The following is a 5,798-nucleotide window of genomic DNA, read 5'->3' as shown; positions in this document are numbered from 1 at the left end:
TAAAACCGTAGCAATAAAAAACATTATTGCTACGAAATAAAAAAACTACGTCTAAAAGTTCTAGTAATATGCAAAACTTATTGTTGTGGTAATAAGAAATATAGTAGTATTGACTTTTTTTAACTAACAAAATAAAATTGTAGTTTCGAATTGTAATAATATAGATTATATAATAGCTAAAGTACTTGAAAATTTGTAGTAAACAATTTTTTTTTAGCCAACATGGTTAAAAATCATAGTAATATTGTATAATTGTGGTGTTTGGAACTATAACAATAGATGATGTTGTAAATGTAAAAACATAATTGCACTTAACAAGTTTAGTACAACATATATTTTGTACATACTAAACCATAACAACAGAATTCCTATAAACAAAACTATCATTGAAACCACTTATTTTACGTTATCACTTTGAATTATTCTCTAGTTGGTCATCCTAGTTGTTTGGACAAATTTATACTAGTTCATGAATTTTATTTGTTTTTTCATTTGAAGTTTGTGATTTGTATCTACGATTTTATACTAGTGGTATTAAGTCAAAGAAATATAATTTATTAGAGTTATAAAGCTAGGGAATCAATAGTTGGGTGCAGTAACTTGCTTCCCCTCCTTCTCCCTTCCTTGACCATACCTTAATTTAAATTTAAAAATAATAAGATAACTATTTTATTAAAATAAGTTTTTTCTTATTGTTAAGGATGTTTTGCTCAGCAAATCTATGATTTTAATAGCTTGGGCTGATTGTTTTTCTCATCTATTTGAAACCATAGAATCTTATGATTTTATTTAAGGGTGTCAATTGGTTCGGTTTTAGTTTGGTCCTAGACAATAATAGTGCAATCTAAATCCAATCCAAGAACCAAGTTAGTTTTAGAGTTGGATTTAGATAGGCACGTACCTAGTTTCAATGCCAATTCAGTTCTAGAATATGGTTATAAATCAGCCCCAAATAAGGTTCCTTAAAAAAATTACATATATCGGCCTAGTTTTTCTTCTCTAAAGGTTGTTTCATTTTTTGGTAAATCTAGCGTGCTGGAAATTGTTGGATTTTTAGAAAGAAAATGTGCATTTCAGCTTACAAAGCTTTCCATGAGATCTCTTTGCCCAATTTGATGCTTGAAAATTACTTTGTTATGTTTAAAGATCCCTTTGAGATCATACTATCAGGTGCATTCCTCCTCTTGGGTTTATTAAGATGGATACGGATACAACTTGGAATCAAGCTACCAAAAAGGGAGGGTTGGGGGTGATCTTCAGAAACTTTCATGGAGAGTCTATTTCTAGAATATGGTTATAAATCAGCCCAAATATGGTTCCTTAAAAAGTTTTATATAACGTATTTCTAAAGTTAATAATGAGATTATTTTTTTGCATGAAACTTATAATTAAATTAATGTTGTTATTGAATGTGATCAGGCAGACTAGATCTATTTATGTAAATCAAGAGACCATACCTTGCTTGTAATTTTCCTTCCTTAAGTGACTTAATGATATTAGTCTTGAAAGTTACAGGTATAGTTTGATTTCATTTTTTCTTTTCTTAAAAAGTTGATTGCAGCATTTGAGAAGATGCTTGATAGTTTGGTGATTCAAGTAATAAGTTTGAACCAAGTAATGTGAACTGACTCAAGTGAAAAGAGAAAAACCAATAGGAATAGAAAAATATATGGGTAATTTTGGTGTTTAGAAATATGAAGGGAGAATGAGAGGTAAAGGTTTGGTTTTTTTTTGGAAGTCAGATATGAGAGTTTGAGTAGGAAAGTTTTAGTAAATAGAGTCTAGGTCTAGGGGAGTGATAGATATTTGCTCTTTATAAACAGAAAGAAACTGTAAACAAATAGAGAAAACACAAGACAACCAAATAGAATATATTTTCCTCTTATTCTCTAGTGAAATTTCAACCCAGTCATTGTTTGTGTGAAAGCTTTTCCTCTCTTCATCTTCTCCACCTTCCTTTCACTGGTTAAATGATAATTGTGATTCATTTTTTCTCCATCTCAGCATTCCACTGTGATTTGTTGAGGGAGAATCTGATCCATGAGGATCTCCCCTTATTTTATGCCCTCACCGTTACAAAATGCTCTAACATTCCCTTGTTTTGTTGCTAAGTGAAATTAAATATGTGCATTTATAATGGAAAGGGGCGGAACCAGGATTCAATAGTAGGGGGCCAAATAATAAAAGTTCAGATTGGGGAAGCACGGCTATATATATTTTGTGGTGCCCACATATATGTGACAAAAATAGATAAATTATTAATAATGGTATTTTTTTTCAACAAAATATAGGTAAATTAAAGCATCAGTTAAAAAAATACACATGTGACTTTAACCCTAAAAAATTTGCCAAAAAAAAAAAAAAAAAAATTTAGTAAGAGATGCAAACCAATGGTATTTAGTTACATTACAATTATAGACATTTTATTTAAAATATAAAATCAAATAATAAAAATTGCAAAATAAATGCAAAAACAAAGAATATAAAATCAAATAAAGAATAACATAAAAATAAGTAAAAGAGAAAAAATAAATAAATTGAAAAAGAGAAAGAGAACCAAATTGTGCAGAAGATTTTTTTCCAAGTTTTCCTTAATCCACACTTATAGAATAAATTAAAAAAAAAAAAGAAATTGAAGAGAATAAATAGAAAGAAAAGAGGAGAATGAGAGAATAAATAGGGATTGAGGAGTTAATTTCCATTAGAAATGACATTTTGAATATTTAATAATATTTTTTTTCAAAAATTTTCCATAACCCACGTTTATAGAAGAAGAATATATAGGAAGAAAATATGTGAGAGAGAAGAGGGGAGAATTAATCGGAATTGAGGAGTTAGTTTCCATTAGAAATGGCATTTTGAATATTTAATAATAAATTTTTTTAAAAATTTCCCTTAACCCACGTTTATAGAAGGAGAATAAATAAGAAAAAAGATGTGAAAGAGAAGAGAGGGGAGAATAAATAGGGATTGAAGATTTATTTTTTAAATAGGGATGACATTTATACCCATTATTTTACATTTAAATTTTGTTTTCAAATTTGAGGGGGGCCAAATAGTGATATTTCACATGTGAGAAGAGAAAAAAATTGAAAAAAATGAAGGAAATTAATATAAAAAATGAAAAACCTAAGCAAATAATAAAAAAATTTAAATATCCGGGGGGGTGCCCCCGGCCCCTTAGTGGGTCCGCCCCTGAATGAAGATAGGTGTGATATGGGGGCTTAGGACATATATAAGACATTTTGTCACTTGTTTTGGCCAGGTAACATTCTCTTATGATCCCTAGTTCCCAATCTTTGAGAGAAGTTTGTCATCTTAGTAAAAAATAAATAAAGGATTTTACTATTTTTTTTTCTTCTCTAACTCTATATTGAGGCATACGATCTTTCTAAACTTCTATTTTCAGATCCGAAGCCTTTTAGTTAATTAGCGTAGCTACCAATTCTGATGAGACCATCGAGTTATCTGCATACAAAATGGGTTGACCTTGGGTAGGTTGAGGGTGCCTCCGACAATCAAGTTAGTGCTTCGCACAACAAAGAGGGAGACTAGTGTATGTCTCTAAATAACAGTATGATAGCTGGTGGAGTAGATTTGTTACTTTCACCCTGTTCAGGTTTGGGGTATTTATAATATTACCTTAGCGTTTGGTTACCATTTGATTCAACTAGCGACCACCTATTATGAGTTGTTCAATCTCTTGCAGAGTTGTACTCCCACTTGGTTACGTTTGCTCAGGCGTGATGTGTGTGCGGGATGTTTCCTTATTCTACTTAACTTGGATTTTTTCCCTAGCCATCCACCAAGAACTCCTTGTATAGGCCTCTTCCCGAGTTGGTACTAGGATACTATAGTTTGACATTGGTTTGATAATGCTAAACCTAGTTGGCCGTCCTAGGTATAACAAGTATAATATGTTTTGGAACCGCTAGTTTCACTTTTAATAGACCTCCCTATTTTCTTACTTTGTCTCAACAAGGTATAGTGAAAATATGATTAATGATTTCTCGTGAGTATTTATTAAATGATTATTTGTATTTGGGAATACCTACTCTAGAGTAATAGAGCTTGATTTTTTTATGGTCAATTTGCACATGGTGATTCATGTTTTCTTTATTTTTACAAATTTTCAAATTTACTTTTTATTTTTAGAGTTTTTTTTTTAATTGTCCATTGTAGTTTTTTTAGTCAATAGTCTTAGTTGTTCTTTTAAGTTGAGATTAATCTTTTATTACCTATATGTGTCATAGGTATTCAGTGCCATAGCAGTCATAATGAGTTTACAATGCAATACAATCTCTCTTTCTTAGCAAGTCATAATGTTTTTTTTTGTCTCAAGAAGCTAAAATGAAAAGAAAGTGTTTTATTTTCTTATTAGCATTTATTAAGTAATAGTTAATTGTTATTTTTATTGATATTAATTGCTAAATGCCTCAAAAGATTGAATCACATTGAATCAAGGTGGTAGAATCAATACAAAGTTCTAGCACCTCATAAAGCTTGGAAAGCGGTTAAAGGTCCAACCTCCCTAGGGGAGGTCTTGGGTTCGCACCCATTCGGCGGCCTTAATTATATAAAAAAAACTTCTCTTGAAGATGTAATCGTGGTGCGCGTAAGCTGGCCCAGATGAACCTCATATCCAAAAAAAGCTTGGAAAGCTTGAATCCAATCACAAGTTGTGAATGACATAAAACCTCAACTACTAATCCAATTATTATATCTTCTTTAGGGTGTAGATGGAGGAAAGCATGGAGGGTTGCACAATATGAATTATTAGAGTTAAGTTTTTCAAGACAAATTGACCCAAAAAAAAAAATAAATAAAGCCAGAATTATTGATTTCTTAGGTAATAGGATTTTGGTGTGCCAAATTCAGTTTAAGCATTTACTCTTTTTGGATGTTAATCAATTTATTGTACTTTAGTAATATTTTGAAAGAATTTTTTCTTATTACTCATTAAATAGATTTGAATTTAAATGAATTGTACATTAAGTGGATTCTTTGGATTTAATAAACATTAAATAAAAAAATAATTACAGAAAAAAAGTCGAAACTATAAATTTGGGGCTAAAATCTACAATTTATATTTTTATGCAAAAAAAATCCTTCTTGAATTCTAGTTATAAGTTTTACAAAACAATTACAATTACATATTTATTATTAAAGAATCTACTATTATATACTTGCAATAAAAAAAAATTTAATTCTAAATCTATAATTATAAAGTTGTAAATTTGTTACAGAAAAATCTTAAGAGTATAGATTAGTTGTGGAAACATTTGCAACTGTTGCCAATAGAACAGTAGTAGGATGGTTAGGAACTTGATTTCTCAGTGGAGAGGTCATGGGTTCAACTCCTACCGGCGGCCTATATAATATCCATATCTCTATATGTAAAAAGCGCATTTGTACAAAACAAAATATTTATAACTAAAATATCTATTACGCCAACGGAGAGCTGTTCTAGTGGTTGAAACCATCCCCTACTTAATAAAACCCCTTTATAAAAATAATATATATATTATCAGAATATATATATTACCATAAATTAGCAATAAAAATATCTGCACAATTGTAATGTCCTTTGTTAATATAAAAATATTCACTACAATATCTGTAGTTAGATTTTTTTTAAAATGTATCACAATGTTAAACACTAATTACATGTCAATGATAGATTAGTCAAGCGGTTAACGTTGTCTTTAATACGTTTGATCCCATAGTAACAAGCTACTTTTAAAATAAAACAACCAACACGAAACGGTAACGTTGTCTTTAATACGTTTGATCCGATG

The sequence above is a fragment of the Hakea prostrata genome, chromosome 7, assembly GCF_041222555.1.
Source record: "Hakea prostrata isolate BN-2017 chromosome 7, UWA_Hpros_2, whole genome shotgun sequence".
In the NCBI taxonomy this organism is placed as follows: Eukaryota; Viridiplantae; Streptophyta; class Magnoliopsida; order Proteales; family Proteaceae; genus Hakea; species Hakea prostrata.
This window is presented reverse-complemented; position numbering follows the sequence as displayed.